This window comes from Phalacrocorax aristotelis, chromosome W, assembly GCF_949628215.1.
Source record: "Phalacrocorax aristotelis chromosome W, bGulAri2.1, whole genome shotgun sequence".
Lineage (NCBI taxonomy): Eukaryota > Metazoa > Chordata > Aves > Suliformes > Phalacrocoracidae > Phalacrocorax > Phalacrocorax aristotelis.
In genome coordinates, this window is record NC_134310.1 from 13,387,339 (window position 1) to 13,406,808 (window position 19,470).

Sequence of the window (19,470 nt, forward strand, 5' to 3'; positions counted from 1 at the left end):
GGACATTTTGTATCCGTCGTGTTGATGTCTGTGCGTCACTGTCCCCAGGGTGGGTAGAGCCCTGTGTCCCGGAGATATGCGGCCCAAGATAAGTTCTCCCGTAGAAGCGTACAGCAACAAGTGGTGACCCCGACGTGATCGGCGGGGCGGCATGGCAAGTTCGCCGGGGGGAAAAGGTAGCTTGGGGCACGCAGGGGCGGGACGGGGAGCCGCAGGACGGCGGGCGCGCCATGGAATCAGTCGTAAAGGTACTGAAGGGATTGGGGAAGGAATATGGAACTTCGATTTCGAAGGCGCCTACCTCAAAGGCCATCCAATGGATGATTACGCAGGGGCTCATACGGAGTCCCGCAGACATATTTAATAAAGATAATTGGGTGAGAATTAAAGAGGAGTTAGCCGAAAGGTCTATGATGGGAAAACCCCAGTACATACAGCTCTGGGGAAAAATACACCGATTACTATTGAAAGCTCGGGATAATCAGGAGACGTGGCGGCAGGCGCGGCTGTGCCTGCACGGTGCCACAGTCAACAGTAGCCCGGAAATAGACCCAGGATGGGCAGTGGGGACACAGAGAGGGGCAAGCATCGCGGGGGATGGGGAAGAAGCGGAGAGTTCGGACGGAGTAGCCCGGCCAACTACTCAGTCAGAGGCTCCCAAAAAGGTGGATCGGGAAGCGGCGGTGTTCCCTGTTGAGCCAGCAGGACCTTTGGAACGCCCCCCCTGCATACCCCTGGGATGATTTGGCACAGGCGCGGGGAGGGTGACGTGGAAGCGAACGCAGCGGGAGTGACGGAGCGGAAGGAGGAGGATGATCAGCGCCGGCAGCGGCGCCGCCCTCTGCCCGACCCTCGAGACTGGCTCCCGGGGCAACCCTTGAGATGGGAGTCGGACGAGGAGGGGGATTGGAGTGCCTGGAGGGGAGGACAGGGTGGGTATAGATCAACCTCGAGTAGCAGCGAATCAGAAGTTGGGGGAGAAACCGATGTCCACATGTGGGAAGATGGGGCAGATTGCCTGCAGCGCTCAAAAAAGAGGCATAAGGCAGCAGGGACTCGGAGGACCAATCAGAAGGAGGGAGGAGAGGGACCGCCAAAAGGGGAGGTCCGGAGCGCTGCAGCTCCGGAGGGGTCCGCGGAGGACGTGCTGTGGCAGCTGCAGCAGGCTATGGGCACACTAGGGGAAGTAACTCGGCGGCAGACAGGACTCTTAACAAAGGGTGCGCCCCAGCGACAGTCAGTCGAGTTACCTAACTGGCGGCTGATAGCCAGAGATTGTAGCCTCGATGGAGTAAGGATAGAGATGCCCTGGATATTCCCTGTCCGGATAGCTCCTGGAGGAGGGGCAGGGAGCTGCAAGTGGTGATGGAGAGTTCCTGCAGAGCGTATAGTGAAGTGGGCAGGTATGAAAAAAAAGAGGAACCTTGGCAAAAGATACAGCAAGGACTAGCAGAGCCATTTACAACGTTTTGTGACAGGTTGCAGAAGGCTATTATAGAATCAGAATTGCCACCAGCGGCCAAGGATGCAGTCCTTATGGATTGCCTCCAAAGTTAAGCAAATCCGCAAACACAAGATGATGTCCTCCGCACCCTGGCGGTGGGGGCATCATTGGGTCAAACCATCAGGCATGTCTTGCGCCAGGAGGCATTGAATCAGCATGGCGGTGTGGGAGTGCACATCTGCCAGAACCCTGACTGTGGAAGCGAAGAAAGGGTGATGGTGCAAGCGGCCGGGGTGGGGCCGAGATGTCATTTGTGTGGATGGCTAGGGCACTTTAAAGCTGGGTGCCTGCTAGGGGAAAGGGGAGGACGTAATGGAGGAGGAGCGCGCCCAGTAGGGAGGTGCTGGGTGTGTGGGAAGCCAGGACACCTGGCAAGAGATTGTCCAGCCACAAAGCTGGGAAATGGCCAAAGGAGGGTGAAGCGAGGGTGATTCACGCCTCCTGTGAGTCAAATGGCCCCCATCATGGTGCCAGTGCCAGGAGCTTGGCCCACCATAGCAGGCCAAGGGGGAGTGAACCTTCAGGCAGGGGAGCAGAACGAGCAAGATTTGCAGGTTACAGCCCCCGCGTGGCCTTGGTCGTAGGCTGTAACGAGAGACCCATGGCAGTGGGTCCTTTGAGCCAAAGGACGCTTATTCCTAACAGCTGAGAAACTACTATGTCAAGGTGGAGAGCAGGATATATCTTCTTTGAGTTGCTGGACCTCTTGGGATAGTTTCTCCACAGCAGAGACTAGCGAGGAAGAGATATTTGTTTCGTAATCCCGGAATCTATCAATCACCTCCGCCACCGTTGGTGTCTCGTTATCTTTCCAGGTCATTACTGCCAATGAGTTTGCATGTGAAGATGGTGCGCTCCGTACAAGCTTCCGCCACATGGATCGTGTGCACTCAGCTTCATCTGGATCTTTGGATGACTGTTGATCGTCCAGGTCACCATAAATCACCTCAAGCACAGCTAATTCCCTTAGGTACTGGATGCCTTTCTCCATAGTTGTCCATTTTACGAGGAGCTATACAATATCTTCCTTGAAGAGGTAACTTTCCTTCACTCCAGACAGGAGTCGCCTCCAGAGGCTGAGGGCTTGTGTTTTTTTCCCCAATTGCTTTGTCAACACCCCCTTCCCTAGAAAGGGATCCCAATTGTTTGGCTTCTTTTCCCTCTAGTTCCAGGCTACTGGCCCCATTATCCCAGCATCGGAGCAGCCAGGTGACAATGTGCTCACCTGAACGACGGCTATAATCTTTTTGCATATCTCGCAACTCGCTTAAGGACAGGGATCGGGTGGTCTCTATTTCATTTATGACTTCTTCCTCCTCTCACCGTGACGACCCTGCTTTTTCATCATCCCCTTCTAAATGAGTTGACGTCTGCTTCCAATATTTCGTCTTGTGTATGGGGGCAACTGATACTGGTATAGGTTGATTCTCTGAGCCAGCTCCAGTACTTTTGGTGGGGGTTTGAGTGGCTGCAGTGCCTGTCATCAGGGCTGGATTGTCTACAGTGCCAGTCACTTTGCATTTCAATCCAGAGACATTTTCTTCCCCTTGGGAGCACTGAATACTGTTGAGCAGGGCTTGGTACACATGGGCCAGGCCCCAGCACGTTGCAGTTATCTGTGTCTCTCTGGAGTTCCCAGCGTAACAACATACATTCTCCAAATATTCTACTAGTTTTTCAGGATTCTGCACTTGTTCAGGGGTGAAACTCCAAAACACTGGGGGTGCCCACTGCCCTAGGTATTTGCCCATGCTATCCCACATGCCCTGCCACATGTAACTATCAAGCCTTGGGGCAGATTTCTGGGTGATATTCTTAAGTTGCTTAGTCAAAACCAAAACAACATGCCCAAAAACTAGCAATAAGTATACCTTAACTACCCAAGGATGTTCAAGATACAAAAAGGTTGTTGTAATAGAGGCAGAGACATCATAGAACAAAGTTGCCAAGATACCATTCTGTATTTCCTCCATATAAAGTCTCTCAGAGGAGGAGGTATAATTGCTAATTGCCTCAGTCAGGTGGTATCCAAAGTACAGTAACCGTTTCAGCAAAATGCTGAAATATGAGATAAAGCTGAAAACCAGTGTTTGCATAACAAATCTTGTAGGCAAAATGTTACTAATCACAGCAGACTAAACAAACCAACCCCAATCTCTAACACCAACTGCAAAAAGGGCAACATGGTGCTGTGACCAGCAGCTCTTATTATCTCCAACCCTCGAGCCCCACGTTGGGCGCCAAAAAGACTGTCGTGGTTTAGCCAGCAACTCAGCCCCACACAGTTGCTCGCTCGCTCACCTGCCAGTAGATGGGGAGCAAATCAGAAGGGTAACGCTCGTGAGTTGAGATAAGAACAGTTTAATAATTAAAATTAAAAAAAACAACAAGAATGCAATGGAAAGGAAAACAACGAGAGGCACGAAACACGGGGGTGGGGGGAGGGAAGGGAATGAACCGCCAAAACATACCACACGCAACACATCCGCCCGTCAACCCGACGCCACTCTTTTTCGAGCTGTAAACTGTACCCCCTTAATATACTGGTCATGGTGTCAGATGGTATGGAATGAACATCCTATTGGCCAGTCAGGGTCAGCTGCCCCCGCTGTGGCCCTTCTCCTTCCAGCCTCCCGCTGACATGGCAGAGCGCAGGAAGCTGGAAATGTAGCCAACCCCCCTCAGTGAAGAGAATTAACCCCTTCTCAGCCAAAACCAGCACAATGTCTCAGGTAGGGCAATGTTCCTTCCATCAGCAGACATGTCAAGCTCTTTCTTGCATTTCCTGTTCTATGAATTTTGTACTTTCACTTAATGTGTCATACCTTCAAAGGGCTGTAGAGTACTATTTAAGTTTCCTCCATGCCCGTCACCCTGGCCTAATCCACAACCCAGTATGATGCTGTGGATGTGACCCCCTTGAACTGAGGAAGTTCCAGAGTTCACTCCTTCCAATCCTATAACAGCTCAAAAGACCAAACCAAGGGAATCTCTTCTATGGGTGGGGTCTGCATGGTATACTGTGCATAGATTAGAGGGCTGTTTGATGCTAAATCACTCAGGAATCACAGCGCCTCAAGGGACTTAAGATTATCTTTACTATGCTCTTTTTTTTAGAGTGTTAGCTCTAATAGACAGCATTTTAAATGATATTTCAGAGTCTGAGTGCCTTTCTTACTGGGATCATAAGCAACCAGCACCTCCTGGTGCAAAACAAGTAATTTCAGACAGTTACAGTGCTCAAGTCTACTTGGTGTAGAGGAGCTAGCTGGTATTTTTAAGTACCAAACAATTGTTTTCATGTCTTAAGAGCAAGTTAAAAGGAAGCGTTTTGTTTTACTGAATCTAAACACAGCTTTGTGCAGAAGCTATAGAGCCAAGTTCTAATGGCTTCACACACAATTGTTGAAGTACAATACTGTTAAAGGTAAGAGCCTACTAAGAGAGTACATGAACTCTTCTATTAGAAGACAGACTCATGGATGGGTAGCTATCAAACAAAATATTAGAAGAGCTTACCATTAATATAGGTTGTCGTGGTTCAGCCTCAGCTGGCAACTGAACACCACGCAGCCACTCGCTCACTTCCCCCCCCACCCCTGTGGGATGGGGAAGAGAATCGGACGAGCAAAAGAACTTGTGGGTTGAGATAAGCACAGTTTAATGATTACAATAAAATGATAATAATAGTACCAATGATTATGATAATAATAACAATAATGTTAATATAATAAAATGGAAAAGGAAGGGAAAGGGAAAAAAAGGAAGAAAAACCCACGGAAACACAAACGATACAACCACTCACCACCCGCCGACCGATGCTGCCCATCCCCGAGCCGCGATTGCTTCCCTCCTCCCCCGGCCAGCCCCTCCCAGGTAACATACTGGGCATGACGTTACATGATATGGAATAGCCCTTTGGTCAGTTTGAATCCGCTCTCTTAGCTGTGCCCCCTCCCCTCCCGACTTCTTGTGCACCCAGCAGAGCATGGGAAGCTAGACATGTCCTTGACTAGTGCAAGCGCTACCCAGCAACAGCCCAAACATCTGTGTGTTACCTCAACAGCTTTTTTTTCCATGCTAATTTCAAAGCACAGCACTATACCAGCTAGAGTGAAGAAAATTAACTCTATCCCAGCTAAAACCATGACAGTATCCACCCCTTATTCCATAGCATTTACATCATGCTCAGGTCCCATACTATTCAGTACAAATTCAATAATCCCTACCCATCTTCTCATCCTTTAACAGTATATACAGATTTTTCATTTATCATTCCCCTAGTCTATGGACCACCCCTGTAAAATGCCTGTGAAATGTCCATTGAGTTCATTTAGTCCATGACTTTGGGTTTCATCTATTGTAAGGGTCCTTCAGAGAGGAGGTGTGTGTGGGGTCAGATTGTTGCATGTCCGTCCTTGTTCCATCACCGCTGCACTGGTAGTTCTTGTTCTCTCACTGCTGCACTTTGCTCGGTTCCATTGAAAGTTCATTTGCTATTATTATTAATTGGGAGATTCCCACCATGATAACATTCCATTGATATGGCATATAGCAACCATAGTAGTGATGACATACAACATCATATAGCAATTAACAGCATATTATTCAGTTCATTGGCTGTTTTCACCCAAAATTAAATCTCCCTGAGGTACACACCGGACTCCTCCATCCTCCCGCATCACCCACCAAGTGCACCCAGGTCCTCGAGCAAATGCAATCCCACGAGTGGGTTTGCCTCTGCCTGAAGCAGGAATAACCCAGACTGTCTTGCCCAACATATTTTTTATGTGCACTACAGGGACTCTATCCCCTTCCACAGTATGTAAGGATTCTGACTGGGCAGTGACAGCTCGCCTGGCAGATCCCCTCGTGTTGACTAACCAGGTGGCTTTTGCTAAATGTGTATCCCAGTGTTTAAATGTTCCACCCCCCCATTGCTCTCAGTGTCATCTTTAATAGTCCATTGTATCTTTCGATTTTCCCAGAGGCTGGTGCGTGATAGGGGATGTGATACACCCACTCAATGCCATGCTCTTTGGCACAGGTGTCTATGAGGTTATTTCAGAAATGAGTCCCGTTGTCTGACTCAGTTCCCTCTGGGGTGCCATGTCGCCACAGGACCTGTTTTTCGAGACCCAGGATAGTGTTCCGGGCAGTGGCGTGGGGGACAGGATATGTTTCCAGCCAGCCGGTGGTTGCTTCTACCATGGTGAGAACATGGCGCTTGCCTTGGCGGGTCTGTGGGAGTGTAATATAGTCAATTTGCCAGGCCTCCCCATATTTATATTTCAGCCATCGTCCCCCATACCACAGAGGCTTTACCTGCCTCGCTTGCTTGATTGCAGCGCATGTTTCACATTTTTGGATAGCCTGTGCAATAGCGTCCATGGTCCAGTCTACCCCTCGATCATGAGCCCATATGTATGTTGCATCTCTCCCTTGATGGCCTGAGGTGTCATGGGCCCACCGAGCTAGAAATAGTTCAGCCTTATGTTGCCAGTCCAGATCCACCTCAGCCACTTCAATCTTGGCAGCCTGATCTACCTGCTGGTTGTTTCGATGTTCTTCAGTGGCCCGACTCTTGGGGACGTGAGCATCCACGTGACGTACTTTCACAACCAGGTTCTCTACTTGGGCAGCAATATCTTGCCACAATGTGGCAGCCCAGATGGGTTTGCCTCTGTGCTGCCAGTTACTCTGCTTCCACTGCTATAGCCAGCCCCACAGGGCATTTGCCACCATCCAGGAGTCAGTATAAAGATAGAGCACTGGCCACTTTTCCCGTTCAGCAATGTCTAAGGCCATCTGGATGGCCTTCACCTCTGCAAACTGTCTCGATTCACCTTCTCCTTCAGCAGTTTCTGCTACTTGTCATATAGGACTCCATACAGCAGCCTTCCATCTCCGGTGCTTTCCCAGAAGGCGACAGGACCCATCAGTGAACAGGGCATAATGCTTTTCATCTTCTGGCAGTTTGTGATAGAGCGGGGCTTGTTCAGCACGTGTCACCTCCTCCTCTGGTGATATTCCAAAGTCTTTGCCTTCTGGCCAGTCCATAATCACTTCCAAGATTCCTGGGCGACTGGGGTTTCCTACTCGAGCCTCTTGGGTGATCAGTGCAACCCATTTACTCCAAGTAGCATCAGTTGCATGGTGTGTAGAGGGGGTATTTCCTTTGAACATCCAGCCCAGCACTGGCAGTCGGGGTGCCAGGAGCAACTGTGCCTCAGTACCAACTACTTCTGAAGCAGCTCGGACCCCTTCATATGCTGCCAATATCTCTTTTTCAGTTGGAGTATAGTGGGCTCCGGACCCTCTGTATCGCCGACTCCAAAACCCTAGGGGTCGACCTCGGGTCTCCCCATGTGCTTTCTGCCAGAGGCTCCAGGTAGGGCCATTCTCCCCGGCTGCAGTGTAGAGCACATTTTTTACATCTTGTCCTGCCTGGACTGGCCCAAGAGCTACTGCATGAACTATTTCTCGTTTAATGTGTTAAAAGGCTTGTCGTTGCTCAGGGCCCCATTTGAAATCATTCTTTTTCCGGGTCACTTGATAGAGAGGGCTTACGATCAGACTGTAGTGTGGAATATGCATCCTCCAAAAACCCACAACACCCAAGAAAGCTTGTGTTTCCTTTTTGCTGGTTGGTGGAGACATGGCTGCTATCTTGTTGATCACATCCATGGGGATCTGACGACAACCATCTTGCCATTTTATTCCTAAGAACTGGATTTCTCGTGCAGGTCCCTTGACCTTACTTTGTTTTATGGCAAAACCAGCTTTCAGGAGGATTTGAACTATTTCCTTTCCTTTCTCAAAAACTTCTTCCGCTGTGTTGCCCCACACAATGATGTCATCGATGTATTGAAGGTGTTCTGGAGCTTCTCCCTGTTCCAGTACGGTCTGTATCAGTCCATGGCAAATGGTAGGGCTGTGTTTCCACCCCTGGGGCAGTTGATTCCAGGTGTACTGGACACCCCTCCATGTGAAAGCAAACTGTGGCCTGCACTCTGCTCCCAGAGGGATTGAGAAGAATGCATTAGCGATATCAGTTGTGGCATACCACTTGGCTGCCTTGGACTCTAGTTCGTATTGAAGTTCTAGCATGTCTGGCACAGCAGCACTCAATGGTGGAGTGACTTCATTCACGCCACGATAGTCTACTGTTAGTCTCCACTCTCCATTAGACTTCCGCACTGGCCATATGGGACTGTTAAAGGGTGAGTGGGTTTTACTGATGACTCCTTGGCTCTCCAGTCGATGAATGAGCCCATGGATGGGGATCAGAGAGTCTCTGTTGGTGCGATATTGCCGCCGGTGCACTGTTGTGGTGGCGATTGGCACCTGTTGTTCTTTGACCTTCAGCAACCCCACAACAGAAGGGTCCTTCGAGAGGCCAGACAAGGTAGACAGCTGTTTAATTTCCTCCGTCTCCAAGGCAGCTACACCAAAAGCCCACTTCTACACTTTTGGGTCCTTGAAACACCCTCTCCTCAGGCAGTCTATGCCAAGGATGCACGGAGCCTCTGGGCCAGTCACAATGGGGTGCTTCTGCCACTCATTGCCAGTTAGGCTCACTTCGGCCTCCAATACAGTTAGCTCTTGGGATCCCCCTGTCACTCCAGCAATGCTGATGGGTTCTGCCCCTATATAGTTTGATGGCATTAAGGTGCACTGTGCGCCGGTGTCCACTAAAGCTTTATATTCCTGTGGGTCGGACGTGCCAGGCCATCAGATCCACACAGTCCAGTAAGCCTGGCTATCCCTTTCCTCCACCCGGCTGGAGGCAGGGCCCCTCTAGTCCTGATCATGGCAGTCACAACTCACTTCCTGTAAATGTGAATCAAGAGTCCCTCTATTACACTTAGAAATAAAATCTGCGCTTCTACTCCTCTGTCTGGGGACTTGTTCACTGGAAACTGGAGCAGCAGCTTTCCTGGAGTAGCCTCCCTGAGTGACTGTTCTTCCTTGCAGTTCACGTACCCATGCCTGTAGGGTCGAGGTAGGCTTGCCATCCCACCTCATCATGTCCTCTCCATGCCCACGCAGGTAGCATCATAGGGTGGCCCAGTGTAACAACATACATTCTCCAAATATTCTACTAATTTTTTAGGATTTTGCACTTGTTCTGGGGTGAAACTCCAAAACACTGGGGGTGCCCACTGCCCAAGGTATTTGCCCATGCTATCCCACATGCCCTGCCACTCGTAACTGTCAAGGCTTGGGGCAGATTTCTGGGTGATATTCTTAATTTGCTTAGTGAAAACCAAAACAACATGCCCAAAAACTAACAATAAGTGCACTTTAACCACCCAAGGATGTTCAAGATACAAAAAGGTTGTTGTAACAAAGGCACAGACATCATAGAACAAAGTTGCAAAGGTACTATTCTGTATTTCCTCCATATAAAACCTCTCAGAGGAGGAGGTATAATTGCTAATTGCCTCAACAAGGTGGTATGCAAAGTACAGTAACGGTTTCAGCAAAAAACCCAAATACCAGATAAAGCTGAAAACGAGTGTTTGTATAATAAATCTTGTAGGCAAAACATTACTAATCACAGCAGAACACAGTAGACTCAGCAAACCAACACCAATCTTTAACACCAACTGCAAAAAGGACAACATGGTGCTGTGACCAGCAGCTGTTGTTATCTCCAACCCTTGAGCCCCACGCTGGGCGCCAAAAAGACTGTCGTGGTTTAGCCGGCAGCTCAGCCCCACACAGTCGCTCGCTCACTCCCCCACCGGTAGATGGGGGAAGAGAATCAGAAGGGTAACGCTCGTGGGTTGGGATAAGAACAGTTTAATAATTAAAATAAAGAACAACAGATATGCAATGGAAAGGAGAACAACGAGAGGCTCAAAGCCCCGGGGGGGTGGGTGGGGGGGGGGAACGAACCACCGGAACGAACCGCATGCGCCGCAGCCGCCCGCTGACCCGGCGCCGCGCCGCTCCCGAGCTGCAACCTGCCCCCCTCAATATACTGGTCATGGTGTCACATGGTATGGAATGAACCTGCCATTGGCCAGTCGGGGTCAGCCGCCCCCACCACAGCCCTGCCCCTCCTGCCACGAGGCAGAGCTTGGGAAGCTGGAAAGGTAGCCGACCACCACAGTGAGGAGAATTAACCCCTTCTCAGCCAAAACCAGCACAGGGCCAACAAGTACCTTATGACGTTCAACAAGGACAAGTGTAAGGTCATGCACCTGGGAAAACATAATCTGGGAGTGCAGCACAGACTGGGATCCACCTGGCTGGAGAGCAGCTCTGTGGAAAGGGACGTGGGGTTCCCGGTGGACAGGAAGCTCAGCATGAGCGGACAGCGTGCTGCTGCGGCCAAGAAGGCCAACAGAATGCTGGGTTGCATCAAAAAGGGCATCACCAGCAGAGAGAAAGAAGTCATTATCCCACTCTACTCAGTGCTTGTCAGGCCACACCTGGAGTACTGTGTACAGTTCTGGTCCCCGCTATGCAAAAGGGATGTGGACAGGCTGGTCCAGAGAAGGGCCACCAAGATGATCAAAGGACTGGGAAGCCTGCCATATGAGGATAGGCTGGGAGAGCTGGGTTTGTTCAGCCTTGAGAAAAGGAGGCTTAGAGGGAATCTCATCACCGTGTACCAGTACTTAAGGGGTAGTTACAAAGAAGATGGAGAGTCCCTTCTTACACGGAGTCACACGGAAAGGACAAGGGGGAATGGCTATAAGTTGCTCTTGAGGAAATTCCGATTGGACACGAGAGGAAAATTTTTCACAGTGAGGACAGTCAACCATTGGAATAAACTCCCCAGGGAAGGGGTTGACTCGGCCACGTTGGACACCTTCAAGAGTCGCCTGGACAGGGTGCTGGGCCATCTTGTCTAGACTGTGCTCTTCCTAGAAAGGTTGGAGTAGATGATCTCAGAGGTCCCTTCCAACCTGTGATTCTGTGTGTACCTGTGCATGTGTTAGAGCAGGTGTGGCGCAGAGGGAAGCGAGTGTCCCACAGCTGCGAGACGTGGGGATGGGGGAGGCTCGCTCTTGGGCTGCCCTGAGTGATACACTGCATAAAATTGAATTCTCCACTATGTAATAACAATGATCCATGTAACGTTTGCAAAACAGCATCTGGTTGTGATCTCCCCTGCCGCCTTTACCTTTCCCCCAGTTACCACAGTTTTGACTGACTTCACACTTTATCACCCAGCTTTCGAGGTCTTCTGGGGCAGGATGTTCCCTTTTATCAGTCTCTCGGTTCTGCAAGGATATAGTCGTAAAACAAATATTTCCTTATCTCTCAGCTCCCTCCTCCGACTCAATTCAGTACTGAGAACAATTGCTCCCCCCCTAAGGAACATGTGTGCTAATTTACATAGCTAGCAAGGCTAATTAAAATATAGCTAACCAATAGCAGATGAGATGATAATTACTAACCAATTAATATGAATTTATGCAGGTTTTTACTAATCATGTAACAAGATAAATACCTTGTAGTTTCTTTGTGCTAGCTTTGTGGAGTTAGCACTTAGCACCCATCTTTGAGCAAATATGAAATTAATAAAATATCTCTGCTCTGTGGGTATCTTGGCATATTGCACACCAGGTGAATGATCACACTTTTGGGAAAACTTAAGGTGAGTTGGACTGCTGTCCCGGGCCTGCTGAGCTCTGGGTTTGACCTCAGTAAACCCCAGCCACGCACAGGAACTACCTACCCTGCATCTGAAATCCTAGAATGCAAAACAGCTCTTCTTGATAATATTTATAAAATTATTTTTTTAATCTTTTTTTTTTTTCTTTTATTTCCTGTTCAGACCAGTTTTGGACTCGGTAGTCCCCAGCTATACAAATGTGCCCCACTGATTTTACACATATCTTGTAGGCCTCTGAGTTTGTGCTGCTAGATCCTCCAGAAGGCCATTTTAGTCAGTGGAAGTGAAATGTATCAAAATCCTAGTCAGAGAAAATAAGGAAAGCACCAGGACTGCTGCTGATGTTTTTTCTCCACAGCTTTAACTTAATGTTATGCTCATGACATTTTCTCTTTTCTTTAAGACATGTCAAAGAATTGAAACTGCCAAGCAGCTGTACTTTTTATTTGTACTCGCTTTGTGGACCAGTATTGCTTGGAAATATGTAAAGCAGCGACATACCTCCCTACCTAAGGTTTTCTATGCAGAGCGACAGTATTGGGAGTATCATCACAGTTTGGGGGTCAATTACAGTTGGTGTTAGCGTTAGAGGTGTGCTTGCCCAGCGTGAGGTTAGAAGCATTCTGTATAGTCAAGGAGATCAACTAATTGGGATGTTGATAAGAACTAAAACAAAGTGCCCAGTAGGGGAACTATCCTCGTTATAATACTAAAAATCAGGCCCATAGGCCAGAAACCAGCCCCCCTCTAGTAAATTCCTTAATCTATGAGCATGCCTGGTAAATTAAAAGTGAGCTGTATTTTTACATCCAAGTGAAAAAAAAATTAACCAATTATTAGTTGAGGCACGTGAATATTAGCTGTGACTGACACATTTAACTGTATAAATGCCTTGTAGTTTCTCAGTGTGGGGTGCTAGCTTTGTGGGTTACCACCTAGCACCAATCTTGGCACAAAAATGACTTTAGTAAAATACCTCTGCTCTGTGTGTAGTTTGGCGTTTTGCACACCAGGTGAATGACCCCGCTTTTTGGGATAACAGTTTTGGCGACCCAGATGGGACTGTGCTGACAGCCTTGCCCTGATTGTCTCACCGTACCTGATGAGGAGAAATGGAGCCACTAGACGCCAGCACACAACAACCTGTTGATTGGGGACTCCATCGGCTCCTCTCTCCTGCAGTCGGGCAGTGAGCGACACAATGGTGCAATGCTATTTAAAAGAGGTATTTTAAGGGGAAAAGGGGGGAAGAGCAAGATCTTAAGGAAGCAACTGGAATTGTTTTGGTATTTACTCTGCATAAGACACATTGCAGTGTTGTTTTGTTTCTACACATTGTATTTGCATTTGAAATTCCTAACGCAGGGAGAAGATCCCTCATTTTACATGGGGAATTTTGGAATTTGTTGTCTATGAAACATTGGTTTGGAGTTCATTACTGAAATGGGTTCCGCTGCTTCCAGGAACCCTCCTCCTTGTTCTCCCTTAGGATGCATCCTAAAGAATTGGAGTAAATTTGGAGGGGACCCCCTGACTAAGGATAAATTAAAATGGTATTGCAATCAATTGTGGCCACAATATCAATTAGAAGAGGCTGAGAAATGGCCTGAAAATGGGTCTTTGAAATATGATACTATACTGCAATTAATGTTTTGTCAGAAAAATGAGAAATGGGACGAAATGCTATACATTGAATTATTCTTTATGTTAAGAGGTGACTGGGATAATAGAAAGAAACGTGGTTTGGTGGATTCAAAATACCAGAATGGAATATATTCTTTAAATGAGAAAAAAGGAAAAAAGGGAAAAGAGAGTTTGTGCTGTACTAACTGTAAGAAAACAAACAAGTCGGAGGATATGCAGTAGGATGCACAGCTATTGGTAGCCCCCCCTGAAACAATTAGGATCAAGCTCCTTCAGTGAGGAGGGAGATGAGATTACTAGTCTTACAGCCAGTAAGACTAGGGAACAGAGACCTGGAATCCAGGCTCCTCTTAGGCAGGCTGTGGGACCTGAAGGAGGACCAGTGTGTGTACATAAACCAGTGACTGCTTCTGACTTATTAAATTGCAGGCAGGAGGGTCACTGCAAGGAGAAATGCCCACGTCTTTTTAATGACCAGGAGAGAGAAGCAGAGGAAGAGGTTGGGGTAATGGCAGAAGTTGGGTTAGGCTGAAGGGGACTGGAGGAATCTATTAAAGCTTTCTCAGCCGATCCTCGGATTCCAGTTAAGCTGGGGAATGAAGCAATTGATTCTTTGACTGATGGCAGGGCCACCTATTCTGTGATAACTAGTTGCAAGGGACCTTTAAGTAAGACTAAAGTAAGCATTGTTGGTGCTACAGGGAAAAAAAAACCCTTTAGGCCATTTTTACAGCCTATGGAGCTCATGATTGGGGATACTACATTAACACATCATTTTCTCTATATGCCAGAATGTCCCTTCCCATTACTTGGATGGGATTTACTCTGTAAATTAAATGCGCAATTAGCCTTCTCTGAAGATTTTGTCCAGTTACATATTCCTCCAGAGAATGCATGGAGCGCCCAGATATGCCTGCTACCTGAGAAGGGTCCAGCAGAAGGAAATATTCCAGACAAGGTATTAGATGCAGTCATATCCATGGTGTGGTCATCAGGAACGCCAGGATAAGCCAATAATGTGACTCCAATAAAGATGGAACTAAAACCAGGACCCCAGCTGGTAAGAAAGAAACAACACCCTCCGTTGTGGTTTAACCAGCAACTCAGCCCCACACAGCTACTTGCTCACTCCCCCACCGGCAGGATGGGGGGGGAAGAATCAGAAGGGTAAAGCTCCTGCATTGAGATAAGAACAGTTTAATAATTAAAATAAAACAATGACAACAACAATAATGCAATGGAAAGGAAAACAATGAGAGGCACAAAACCCAGGCCGGGTGAGGGGGGGAATGAACAACCAAAACAAAATGCATGTCACAGACACTCACCAACCAGATACCACCAGTCCTTGAGCCACAACTACCCCACCACACAGCAGCTGCCCTGGTTAATATACTGGTCATGGTGTCACATGGTATGGAATTAATATCCCATTGGCCAGTTGGGGTCAGCATGATAAATTAAAAGTGAGCTGTACTGTTACATCCAAGTGAGAAAGAAATTAACCAATTATTAGTTGAGGCATGTGAATATTAGCTGTGATTGACATATTTAACTGTATAAATGCCTTGCAGTTTCTCAGTGTGGGGTGCTAGCTTTGTGGGTTACCACCTAGCACCAATCTTGGCACAAAAATGACTTTAGTAAAATACCTCTGCTCTGTGTGTAGTTTGGCGTTTTGCACACCAGGTGAACGAACCCACTTTTCAGGATAACAAGACGACACCAAAAGCTGGGCAATAAAGTATGAAGTCAAGGAGGACAACTAATTGGGATTTTTATGCATGTTGATAAGAACTAAAACTAAGCACCCACTAGGCGCTTATCCTCATTATAATACTAAAAATCACTCCCATAGGCCAGAAAACCCCCTACTCAAATAAGCCCCTTACTCTCTGAGCATGGGTGGTAAATTTAAAGGGAGCTGTACCTTTACGATAAGTGAGAAATAAACTAACCACTGATTAGCTGGGGGGTGTGGATATTAGCTGTTACTGACACATTTAACTCTATAAATGCCTTGTAGTTTCTTAGTGCAGTGTGTTAGCTTTGTGGAATTACCACCTAGCACCCATCTTTGTGCAAAAATGAACTGAATAAAATACCTCCACTCTGTGTGTAGTTTGGCGTTTTGCACACTGGGTGAATGAACCTGCTTTTGGGAAAACAGCAGTGGAGCAGAGGGAAGGGGAAGGATGGCAGACGGGCTTATACATAATGGTACCTAGCAATGCCAGCACCAGAATCTTCCCACAAAACACCAGCTCAGACTTTACCGTACAGCTGGTGAGATCCCTTGAGCTCTCAGGCAAGTGGGAGGTGAGTGTGGCGTAAATACAGTACCTGCACTGGTGGAATAACATCAATGAAGTCACCATCTTTGAAATAGCACTGCAGGACAAGATATGGCAGTGTACTTTGCAGAAAGGCTATCTGTCCCTCTTCATGTTGATGGAATGTATGAACCATCTTCTTAACCTCCACAAGAAAGCTTCAGCTGTTTACTCTCCACCAGTGGGCCTGGTCTATGACCCCATCATAAGGAAATCAAAGCTCAAGATGGATGAAAAGCCTTACATTTTTTTCTACAGCTGGGGATCTGGCACATGTTTTGGGGGCTTCTCTGGGTGTTGCCACTAAGAAAGTTCCCTTTTTGGCAGACATCACCAGAGGGTTTAGCTTGCTCTACCTCTACACGGACCTCTGATAGTTTTAAAAAAACCCCGCCAAAATGGTAGTAGTAAAAAATTATGGGGACCCTTCCTTGTATGTGAGTTGTTATAGAGCCCAGGTTGGTAATGGTCGTCTTAGTTTTCAAGACGTCCTTCTGATGGATGGTGCAGGTGTCGGAGATATATTCTGTAGCCTGCTCAAAAAGGCCATCCAGGTTTTGAAAAGGAGTTTGAAAATTGTTAAGCCACACGTTAAAAGTGCCGCTCAAGATATTGCGGAAAACGTGTTTGGACATGTTTCCAAGGTTGCCATGGAAAAGTTGGAAATGCCAGCAAATCAGGAGTGCCAGACAACAGTCTGACCAGGACAAGAAGAAGAAAAAGAACAAGCCAGGCCGAGTAGTGCAAAAGAAATGGATAACCCAGAGAAAGGTGTCTTGTTCTACATCTAGAAAAGGAAATATATTTTTAAAAGGATGGCTTTCATTCATGGCTGCTCAGAAGAATGTACCAAACCCAAGCTGGATTTGTTTGAAGTGTTTGATGGCATTAAGGTGCACTGTACTCTGGTGTCCACTAAAGCTTTATACTCCTGTGGGTCAGATGTGCCAGGCCATCAGATCCACACAGTCCGGTAAACCCAGTTGTCCCTTTCCTCCACCTGGCTGGAGGCAGGGCCCCCCTAGTCCTGATCATAGTATTCATCACTCACTTCCTGTAAATATGAATCACGAGTGTCTCTGTTAAGATCAGTCAGGACATCAGCACTTCTGCTCCTCTGTCTGGAGAATTGCTTACGGGAAACTGGAGCAGCAGCTCTCCTGGAGAAACTCCCTTGAGTAATTGTTCTCCCTTGCAGCTCACGTACCCGTGCCTCTAGGGCTGAGGTAGGTTTTCCATCCCACTTCATCATGTCCTCTCCGTGATCACGCAGGTAAAACCATAGGGTGCTCCGTCGTGTGTATCCCTTCTCTTGAGCCAAGGGACGATTACTCCTAATGGCTGAGATACTGGTCCGTACTGGTGGGGAGTAGGACCTATCTTCTTTGTGTTGCTGGAATTCTCGGGACAGTTTCTCAACAGCAGAGATGAGCGAGGAAGAGATATTCGCTTCATATTCCCAGAGTTTATCAATCAACTCAGCCACTGTTGGTGTCTCGTCATCTTTCCAGGACATCACTGCCAATGAGTTTGCATACGAGGATGGTGCACTCCGTACAAACTTCCGCCACATGGGTCATGTGCACTCGGCTTCATCTGGATCTTTGGAGGACTGTTGATCGTCCAGGTCACCATAAACCACCTGAAGCACGGCTAATTCCCTTAGATGCTGAATGCCTTTCTCCACGGTCATCCATTTTCCTAGGCGAAATACCATATCTTCTTTGAAGGGATACCTCTCTCTCACTGCAGACAGGAGCCGCCTCCAGAGGCTGAGGGCTTGTGTTCCTTTTCCAATTGCTTTATCAATGCCCCCTTCCCTAGAGAGGGATCCCAGTTGTTTGGCTTCCTTCCCCTCTAATTCCAAACTACTGGCCCCATTATCCCAGCATCAGAGCAGCCAGGTGATAACGTGCTCACCTGAATGACGCCCGAAATCTTTCCGTATATCCCACAACTCACTCAAGGATAGGGATCAGGTAGTTTCCGTTTCTTGTACACATTCTTCCTCTTCCTCCTCCTCTTCTCGTGATGGCCCTGGTTCCTCGTAATCTCTTTCTAAACGAGTTGACCTTCTCTTCCATGATTTCTTCTTGCGTTTAGAGGCGACTGATACTGGCACAGGTTGGTCCCCTGGTTTAGCTGCAATGCTTGGCACTGGGGTTTGAGTAGCTGCAGTGCCTGTCGTGGGGGTTTGAGTGGCCGCAGTGCTCGTCACTGGGGTTGGAGTAGCTGCAGTATCTGTCGTAGGGGGTTGGGTGGCCGCAGTGCTTGTCACGGGGGTTGGAGTAGCTCCCTTCTCTTTCCCTTGGGGGTACTGAATAGTGTTAAATAGGGCTCATTAGGCGTGGGCCAGACCCCAGCACATGGCAGTGATTTGTATCTCTCTGGAATTGCCAGGGTGACAACATACTTCCTCCAAATGTTCTACTAATTTTTCAGGATTCTGCACTTGTTCAGGGGTGAAGTCCCACACCACGGGGGGTGCCCACCGTCTTAGGCATTTGCCCATACTTTCCCACATACCCTGCCACGCATAGCTATCGAGCCTTGGGGCAGATCTCTGGATTATATTCTTAACTTGCTTACTAACCTTAGACAGATCTGATACCATCTGCCAAAGCAATATCAACAGATGTTTCTTGACTACCCAAGGTACTGAAAAGTTGTTGTAATGAAGGAGGAGACATTATATAAGATGGCAGCTACGGTGCCATTCTGTATTTCCTCCATAAAAAACTTCTCAGAGGAGGAGGTATAATTGCTAATTGCCTCCATGAGGTGGTAGCTGAAGTACAGTAATGGCTTCCATGCAAGACCTAAATAACCAATAACAGTCAAGGCCAGTGTTTTAATAACAAGTCTCCTAGGCAAAATATCTCTAATCACTGCAGAGCACAGCAAACTGACAAAACCAACAGCAAGTTTTAACATGTACTTTACCATCAGCATGGTAAAGACTGGACAAACTAATACTGAGAGCAGATAAATCAATGCTGTGACCAGCAACTGTTATTATCTCAAACCCTTCGTGTCCCACGTTGGGCGCCAAAAATAGACTGTCATGGTTCAGCGTCAGCTGGCAACTGAACACCACGCAGCCACTCGCTCACTTCCCCCCCCACCCCTGTGGGATGGGGAAGAGAATCGGACGAGCAAAAGAACTTGTGGGTTGAGATAAGCACAGTTTAATGATTACAATAAAATGATAATAATAGTACCAATGATTATGATAATAATAACAATAATGTTAATATAATAAAATGGAAAAGGAAGGGAAAGGGAAAAAAAGGAAAAAGAACCACGGAAACACAAACGATACAACCACTCACCACCCGCCGACCGACGCTGCC

General features: G+C 47.7%; 1 long non-coding RNA gene across 3 annotated transcripts; it reads left to right on the forward strand.

The window, feature by feature from the left end:
* Positions 1-19,418, forward strand: LOC142049833 (uncharacterized). Of its 3 annotated transcripts, none has more exons than XR_012657836.1 (2): positions 1-176; positions 2,320-19,418. It is a non-coding gene; the product is annotated as an uncharacterized LOC142049833 (long non-coding RNA). The 3 variants fall into 3 exon arrangements; XR_012657835.1 differs by having other exon boundaries at positions 1-154; XR_012657837.1 differs by lacking the exon at positions 1-176 and adding an exon at positions 202-932.
* Positions 19,419-19,470: the final 52 nt, after the last annotated feature.